This window comes from Panthera pardus, unplaced genomic scaffold (assembly GCF_024362965.1).
Source record: "Panthera pardus isolate Hobbes unplaced genomic scaffold, ASM2436296v1 HiC_scaffold_13, whole genome shotgun sequence".
In the NCBI taxonomy this organism is placed as follows: Eukaryota; Metazoa; Chordata; class Mammalia; order Carnivora; family Felidae; genus Panthera; species Panthera pardus.
In genome coordinates this window covers 180,588,353-180,598,002 of record NW_026526688.1, presented here as the reverse complement: position 1 = coordinate 180,598,002, position 9,650 = coordinate 180,588,353, and the positions used below count along the sequence as shown (strand labels likewise).

The window sequence follows — 9,650 nt, the reverse complement described above, 5'->3', positions numbered from 1 at the left end:
TTACAGTCTTTTAATCATACCAATCACTAAGGATTAGAATGGATAAAACCAACAATTTCATGGCTTTGTGTTTTGTAGAAATCATAAATATACAGTGCTGGGCTTGGAAAACACAAATATGCAATTAAATTAAATAACATTGTATAGGCCAAGATCTTCTTGGTGGTTCTTTGTAACTATGGACTTTAAATACTTTCTTTGCCTTCCTACTTGGTGACTTCAAAGTTAAAGCTGTTCAGGTATCCTAATGGCAGCAACTGTAATTTTTCCAGTTGCATTTGGTTCTTTGTGTTGTACAACTCACATTTATTTATATTATTTTATATTTATACTATATTTATTCTTAATAAGTAAAGGAACAAATAACAATATTTGTAATTGTTAAAATCCTATTTTAACATTAGAAGACATATGGAGTCCTTATACACAAACACATGTAAATATGGAGAGAAAGAAAGAAGAGATCAGGAACAAAACCAACTCTCTCTCTCTCTCTTTTTGTCTCTCTCACTCTCTCTCATGTACATGTACACACACACATTTGGAAATAGTACATTTAAAGGAATTAACATTCTCATGATTCCTAAAACAAGAATTTTGGAAAATAATAAAGAAAAATGGATTTTTTTTTTCTGGAAGATCAAGACTAGATTCAGCTTTGAATTCACAAAATTTCACATATAAAAATGTAAGAACAAGCCTACACTTAAGTATTTAAACAAGCTTGAAACCAACAGAGTTATTATAACTTTGGCATGAATGGATAATGTAACATTTAAAAGAGAATATAAATTCATATACTTTGGTATAAATCAAAGTTAATATAGACAAATTATATAATTAGTCCTATTAATACTAGATTTTACAGAACCTGCATTTCACGACCTAATATCCATACTTGATGACTTTTGAGATGAATGACACCACGGAGCTGCATATTAGAAATAAAATCATTGCTAATTATTTCAAGTCAGACTCATTTGCCTAGTATCATTAATGACTCTGTAATCAAAACATTAAACTTTAACAGAAAAATATCTATCATGTTTTGCTTTTTATATGTATATACGGCACTGAACAAAATACATTACAAGCCTGGATTCCACTCAGTGTTGCTATGACCTCCTCTAGGACAATCCCAAACGCAAAATAATATTCATGTATCTACAAAGCAACATTTGTCAGAATATAGGGGTGTATAGGATTGCTATACTTTTCCTCACCTTACCTTTTAGTCTGTTGTCATATTAGTAATTCATCCAATTCTTTATCAGCTGAGGAGCTACTTTTTCCTAATATATTGTCATGGAGTTCTCTAGGTACATTTTATATGCCCATATATAAGAAATTTAGGTAGGAACACCTGGCTGGCTCAGTTGGTTAAGCATCCGACTCTTGATCTCAGATTAAGTTTTTTTTTTTTTTTTTCTTTTTTTTGTAGGTTTGTTCCATTTTGATTCTTTTTTTATTTTATTTTTTTAATATATGAAATTTATTGTCAAGTTGGTTTCCATACAACACCCAGTGCTCATGCCAAAAGATGCCCTCCTCAATGCCCATCACCTACCCCCCCCCCATCAAGCCTCAGTTTGTTCTCAGTTTTTTTTAATATTTATTTATTTCTGAGACAGAGACAGAGCATGAGCAGGGGAGGGACAGAGAGAGAGGGAGACACAGAATCAGAAGCAGGCTTCAGGCTCTGAGCTGTCAGCACAGAGCCCGACGCGGGGCTCGAACTCACAAACCGTGAGTTCATGACCTGAGCCAAAGTCGGTCGCTCAACCGACTAAGCCACCCAGGCGCCCCAGTTTGTTCTCAGTTTTTAAGAGTGTCTTATGCTTTGGCTCAGATTAAGTTTTGATCTCATAGTTGTGAGTTCAAGTCCTGTATTCGGATCCAAGCTGGGCATGAAGCCTACTTAATAAAAAAAAAAAAAAAAAAAAAAAAAAAATTATATATATATATATATATACATACATATATATATATGTGCATATATTTGCACATATATATGCATACATATATGCATATATATGCATGCATATATATATGCAAAAATAATTAATCAAACTATATTTATGTCTTCTTCTGCTTTATTCAATAAACACAGCTATATTTTATAATTTCATATTCACACCTATTCTGATTTTACGGGACGCAGGTTTTTAAATTTTCTTTTCTCTACATATTGTACTTTTCCATCGACTGGCATTGGTTCTTAAAAATAAAGATTTGAGAAAAGACATATAGAGCTGGAATTCTCTGTATTGTATGTCTCTTCTTTTTCTACTTTAATTCTCAAAAAAAAAAAGGTATATGACAAATATTCTAAACTGATATACAACTTTTTCTCTTTCTTTTTAGGAATTCCATTCAAGGTTTTTCTTTACACAAAATAAAATTTAGGATAATTAGTAAACTAATGTAGGAAAGGTAAGATGTTTTCTGTGTGACTTGTGAATCAACAGATTTGGGATTGAAAAAAACTCTTATCTACAACATACATGGTCTTCTAAATGTCACTTAACCTCCTTGAATCTCAAATTTCTTCATAGACCATGTGTGCAGACATTAAAGTAAGTGGGGCAAAACAGAGGTAACTACTGGCAGCTGATAAGGATCTTGTCATCTGAATCCACATTGAGCCTCTCAAAACTACCGTGACTGACTCCAGAGGTAAACATAATTATAACCATGTTTAAAATTCTATGAACATTTCCTTTTTGCCAGGCACTGTGCTAATTATTTGTATTTGTCATTTCTTCAAATTCTCACCACAGATCCATGATTTAGAAGCCATTGCCATTTCCAGAGAAGGAAATAATAGCTTATTAAAATCAAGTTCAGATCATTTAGTCAAATGTAATGTAACACGAACACATATGATGAAAATACTCTAGCTTTATTCTTTCATTAGAAATGACACACATTGGGGCACCTGGGTAGTTCAGTTGGTTGAGAGGTTGACTCTTGATTTTGGCTCAGGTCATGATCCCAGGGTTGTGGAATGGAGCCCTGAGACAGGCTTCATCTTGAATGTGGGGCCTGCTTAAGATTCTCTCTCTCTCTCTCTCTCTCTCTCTCTCTCACTCTACTCCTCTACCCTTCTGGCACTGTCCCTCTCTTTCTCTCTTTCTCTCTAAAAATAAATAAATAAATAAATAAATAAATAAATAAATAAATAACATACATTGAGGAATTAACCTTCCCACACCTTGTGCATTTACTAACAATGCCCTTTTCTTTCCAATTTTTACCCCCACGAGGGGCAGCCTGACACTAAGGAGAGACATGCACTTTTGCTGTCAGACAGATAAGAGTAACAATTCTACCTCCATGGTTACTAACCCTGAGGCCTTGGAAATGTCAGCTAAACTCGCAAAGCTATGGGCCCTGCTTTTGTAAAGTGGCATTTAAAACAACCAGCTCTGTGTGCTTTATATAAAGTTGAAAATAATCAAGGTAACGGTATATGGTGCACTATAAATGCAACAGATATTACTTTTATGAAAACATCTCATATCTACATGTGAAAGCAGTCTAGAACAAATCCCACATCTCCTGGAATCTCTTACCGACGTTTCAGCTCATGATGGAAGAATTGAGGGAGGGAAAAAGAGCGTTTCCTTCGAAGAAATTGGAGAACAAAAAAATCTACCGGAAAAGGAAATTCATGCCCTATGGTTGTGGGATTAAACACTCCGTCTATTGGTTGTTACACACTAAAAGGCCAGTGTGATTGGATTTCTTGAAGAAAGAAATAAAAAAGAGTCTATATGTGCCTCTCTTTTTTATTGGGCTGAGGCCAAGTCAACCTGTAAACTGGAGGGGACAACAGATTATCAGTTTGTTTCCCTTCAGCAGTTGGCTAACAACTGTTCAATCTTCAAACTTAATACTTAATTCTAAAACTTTCATATTCATATCTGGAGTCTAACTGTAACAAAGTAGCTTAATTCTTTTTTTTTTAAATGTTTATTTATTTTTGAGAGAGAGAGAGTGAGACAGCATGTGAGTGGGGGAGGGGCAGAGAGAGGGAGACACAGAATCAGAAGCAGGCTTCAGGCTCTGAGCTGTCAGCACAGAGCCCGACGCGGGGCTCGAACTCACAAACCGTGAGATCATGACCTGAGCTGAAGTCAGGACACCTAACCGACTGAGCCACCCAGGCGCCCCCAGACTAATTCAATTCTTTAGCTGATGACTCAGAAAGTCATGTGTCCGTATTTCATGACAGGGTACTTATTATGTATTTGCAGATGGGTAAAGGGTGTTTTCTTTTTGGTGCTTTTTAATAGAGCAACCAATGGAAGGGTTTCCGCTCATTCTGGTCTTACAGGTTGAATGAAAATATGCTCTGAGGTCAGATGGTGAAACTGAATACTTGCAGTAGGCCAACATACAAGAATTACTAGTGAGTTGCAAAGTTTATTGATAGACTGTATAACATTACAACATGCTTTTCCATCACAGTGAGAATGAGACTGTAATGATGTCAGAATCGATAATTTCTAGACTGTTGGGCTGCAATGACCTTGACCCTCTGGTGTGGCAATTAATGCCTCAATAGCTTTTGCATTTTTGATGTTCAAAGGATAACAAAAATAAAATCATTGTTAAGCATTATTTTTATCTGTTGATTTGAAGGGTGATTTTCTTTTCTTTTTTTTTTTTTTTTTTCAAGGATGATCGTAATATGAAGCAACGACCCTAGAGAAAGCTGGGATTTGTGATTCTCTCTTGATTTCTTGCTTTACCTGTCTTCTTTTTTCAAAGGATTACCTGTAGGAGAAATGTCCTTATATGTTAATTCCATGTGTCTTGATGAAAGCTATATTACTGGTACTTTTCTAGTCTTAAAGTCTAAGTTTGAAAACTGTTGGAAATGGGTCCAAACATAGACAGGGATGTTGAACATAAATAAATAAGGTTGTCTTACTATGTTTTAACTAGATTTATTCACGGTTATTACCAGATAATTGATGATAGGATCTATTTATAAAATCTTCCAATATAACATTAGATGTGATCCTTTATGGTTTTCCCAAGATTCACATTGACATGCTTGCCAATTAACCAGAAATTTGTGAAATCTCCTACTTAGAAAAATAATGATTGCTCCCAATATTTCTCACAAAGATGATACAAGAATTAATAATTTAATGATTATATGTCAAATAACTTTGAGGAGGCGATAATAGGGGAGTTTCTTCTCCTTAGATCTTTAACTTGAAAATCAAGACCTGTCACATGAGTTTTTACGAATAAAGGTAGTCAGTTAATGCGTCTCTACGTTCCTTTTATTCCGTTGCCTCCAAAGACATAAATCCCAATGGCAATCAATAATTGTTTTTCCTTTCTGGCAAATTAGAATAATGGATTAAGAGTTTATAAATTCAAAGCAAAAATAGATAGGCTGTTCTAGATCCTTGGTTCAAATGTTCATAAATAATACTTTTAAAAATACTATGATATGTATAGTGTAGTTTATGTGCATGGGCTTGGTTTTCTCTGCAGAGGATATATTCACATTATTTCAAGTATTCGATAAGTATAATTTCTCCATAAGGATATCACTTATGTGAGTAGATGGCTGCCCGCCTGGCCAAGGTGAAGGAGAAGCAACATTGCTTATGATTTCACGTGTGAAATCCTAAAATGCAAAGCATTCAAGGTGTCGAGAGCTGTCAGTTCTGCCCAAGAAGATCCTGTGAATGGCAAGTGGCTGGCAAGACGATGCACTTGAATGAAGGTTTCTCCCGACTAATGGTAGATAACACGGCCCAATGATTTATGGCAACACCAGGCACGTAAAGAAAATAAACAGGGTTTTTAGGTCGAAGCACCACTTGAAGTCATACCCCCTGATCGCTGTCATGCTACGTGTTTTACTGACCACGTATGTTCACTTCTGACAGGGAGGGCCTGACGTAGTTAATATGGGCATGTTCTTGTCAGAGCACATGAGATTTGATTCATTTAAGTGCTCCATTACCAACTCTGACAGCCTTTACAGCTCTGTTGGGAAATGAAGTACAACATCAGGTTACTAAGCAACTCCGCAGCTTTTTCAAAAATATGTCTTGGAACTCACTTGTTTCTCCTAATTGATTCCATCCACATCATTTCGAACATAAATGGGACATCATGTTTGGAGATATGCCGGATCGCTACTTCAGCTAACGTGTCTTGCTACCCCTGCATATCCGACTCAAGGACTGGCACATAAGTGTCATGCTCAAAGCAAGTTTTTATCTTTCTCTGGGGTTGCACTGAAAGGAAATATATATTCTTCTGGCAGTTTGAGCGAGTGTCTGAAGTTATCTGCGCACTGTCAGAAAATAACGTGAAAGTCGAGGAGTGATCCTCATTTTTTAAAACTTTTACACAGTATGGAGTTTTAATTACCCAGTCACAGTTACCCCTCAGCACACACTCGCAATACAGTATATCCGGATTAATAGTAAATCTATCTCACAGCATAGCAGTCATGTTGACAGTGCTGCAGTCGCTAAACCTTTGAGCAAGATCGTATCTCATCCGGTCCTGAAACACTGGTGATAAATGCATCCGTCATGTTTTATGCGGAGCAAAGTGGGCTTTTATTATCTACGACTCCTTTTTGAATTATATCAGAGGTGAAGAGGAAACAATGAAATGTTACCAACATTTTATATTCGGTGTACTTTCTCAAGGACCCATTTACACTCCACTCCACAGTTAAGAATGGTGTGTAATTTAGCTACTAACTCTGTGTACACACAATATTTTGTACTTTGACAAGTGTCAAAGATATAGGAGAAAAGGACAGATTGGGAGGAGGGAAATATGGATATATTTACTCTGTGTGTGTCTTAGAATTGTTGAATTATGCATTTTTTTATGTATTATTTATTTAATTTTTAAAAATATTGTTTTAAAGTTTATTCATTTTGAGAGAGAGAGAGAGAGAAAGAGAGAGAGAGAGAGAATGAGGGCACAATTTTGGGGGTGAGGCAGAGAGAGGGAAGGAGAGAGAGAATCCCAAGCAGGCTCCGTGCTGTCAGCACAGAGACCCATGCAGGACTTGAACTAAGAACTGTGAGATCATGACCTGAGCAGCAATCAAGAGTCAGACACTTAACCAACTGAGCCCCCCGGGCGCCCCAACTTATTTTCTTTTTCTTTAAAATATGACCATTACAGAATCCTTGACAAGCATTGCTTCACAACCACGTTTAAACAGCTGGTATAAAAAAAAAATAATTATTGAATTAATTGGAAGAATCACAGTAATAGAAAACATGTACAGTAATTTACAAATTCCATTTTTAATGTAAACCTAATTACAGGAATGAGTTTTATTTACTGAAACAGAATGCAGTGGTGGTTATTAATATTGAATGGCTTTATTAGTCACATAGAACCAGGTATGGAAACCTAGCCATAGGATCGTGGTAAAAATTAACACAATCATATTCACCACCATAACCCTGCCATAGCCAATGTACGATAAATAAAATTTCAGTTATTTTAACAAAATATTACATTAACACATTCTAATATAATAAATTATGACTAATACATACTTTATCTAAAATACTTCTGGGGCGCCTGGGTGGCTCAGTCAGTTAAGCGTCTGACTTCGGCTCAGGTCATGATCTCAGGGTCCGTGAGTTCGAGCCCCCGTGTCGGGCTCTGTGCTGACAGCTCAGAGCCTGGAGCCCGTTTCAGATTCTGTGTCTCCCTCTCTCTCTGTCCCTCCCCTGTTCATGCTCTGTCTCTGTCTCAAAAATAAATAAACTTAAAAAAAAAATAAAAAAAATAAATAAAATAAAATACTTCTATGTTTATTTTGAAAATAAAGTGCACACCATTTTCTTATTACAGGAAAACTCAGACAACCACTAAATGATAGATGATGATAGATAGATAGATAGAGATATATCTATGGCAAAAAATAATGACATTTAATGAAATAAGATATGCAAAAGCATGTGTGGAATATTCAGCTGATTCAGTATCTTTTTTTTTTTTTTACCACAAATGTAGCTTTATTTTTTTTCCTTTTTTTACTATGAAATTTATTGTCAAATTGGTTTCCATACAACACCCAGTGCTCATCCCAACAGGTGCCCTCCTCAATGCCCATCACCCCCTTTCGCCTCTCTCCCACCCCTCATCAACCTTAGTTTATTCTCAGTTTTTAAGAGTCTCTTATGGTTTGGCTCCCTCCCTCTCTTTTTTTTTCTCTTCCCCGTCCCCATGGTCTTCTGTTAAGTTTCTCAGGATCCATGTAAGAGTGAAAACATATGGTATCTGTCTGTCTCCGTATGACTTATTTCACTTAGCATAACACTCTCCAGTTCCATCCACATTGCTACAAAAGGCCATATTTCATTCTTTCTCATTGCCACGTAGTACTCCATTGTGTATATAAACCACAATTTCTTTACCCATTCATCAGTTGATGGACATTTAGGCTCTTTCCATAATTTGGCTATTGTTGAAAGTGCTGCTATAAACATTGGGGTACAAGTGCCCTTATGCATCAGTACTCCTGTATCCCTTGGGTGAATTCCTAGCAGTGCTAAAAATATGGAACGCTTCACGAATTTGTGTGTCATCCTTGCGCAGGGGCCATGCTAATCTCTGTATCGTTCCAATTTTAGTATATGTGCTGCCGAATCGAGCACCTGATTCAGTATCTTTGTCAATAATTCTTTCTATTAGAAACCAGCCCAATCACTGTCAGACTAATTCTGCTCCACTGCTAGTTAGAAGAACCCAACAGCTAGGTGCACCTGGGTGACCCAGTTGGTTGAGCGTCAGACTTCAGCTTAGGTCATGATTGCATAGTTTGTGAGTTCGAGCCCCACGTTGGGATCGCTGCGGTCAGCCTGTCAGCACAGAGCCTAGTTCAGATCTTCTGTCCTCTCTCTGCCCCTCCCCAGCTTGTGCAATCCCCCAAATAAATATTGAAATAAAAGAAGAACTGAACAGCTAACATCAATCCCGGCAGCTGATATTTTGAAAGGAAACTGATGAAAATTGAAGTTAAAAACATCACTACCAAAACCTACAAATAAACCACAAAATGACTATTTCTATCCCTTTCGTCAATAGGTGACATCTGTTAGCAGATTTGACAATGTTTGCTTTCAGGAAAAAAAAAAAAAAAGAAACAACCAAAAGTTACTAGTCAAAACTGCTTTTTACCCTCTGAACTAAGACTCCACCTCTCCAATAGGATTGCTCCCTAAACACTTGGCAACCTTAATTTTTGGCAGCTCCAAGCAAGAGAAATCAATAAAAAGAGTCCCATACAACAGTATCAAATTGTAGTCATAGACAGAAGCAGCCTGAGGTGAATTTTAATTCAACATGAGCACCCTCGAGAAAATTTTCTGTTCATGACAAAGGGAGAAAAACCTTGGATTTCTCAAATATTTTCTCAGTGCTGAAAAATTAGCTTCCTTCCACAAGTGTTCCTTAAAGAGCACAGTTCAAAATTATGTTGCATAATATGATATTACAAAGACACAGTACTGAAGACAAAGACAGGGGGCATAAGTGAAAACACCATATAAACCTGTTATTTTAGGGAACAAAGTCGATTGCCAACAATTATATATAGTTTTCACAATTGTATCTCAATGGAATTGTTTCTG

The 9,650-nt window shown here is 36.4% G+C and overlaps 1 non-coding gene across 1 annotated transcript; it reads right to left on the bottom strand.

The window, feature by feature from the left end:
* Positions 1–8,571: 8,571 nt before the first annotated feature.
* Positions 8,572–8,675, bottom strand: LOC128776728 (U6 spliceosomal RNA). Its single transcript, XR_008421906.1, has one exon. It is a non-coding gene; the product is annotated as a U6 spliceosomal RNA (small nuclear RNA).
* Between the last annotated feature and the right edge of the window lie 975 nt (positions 8,676–9,650).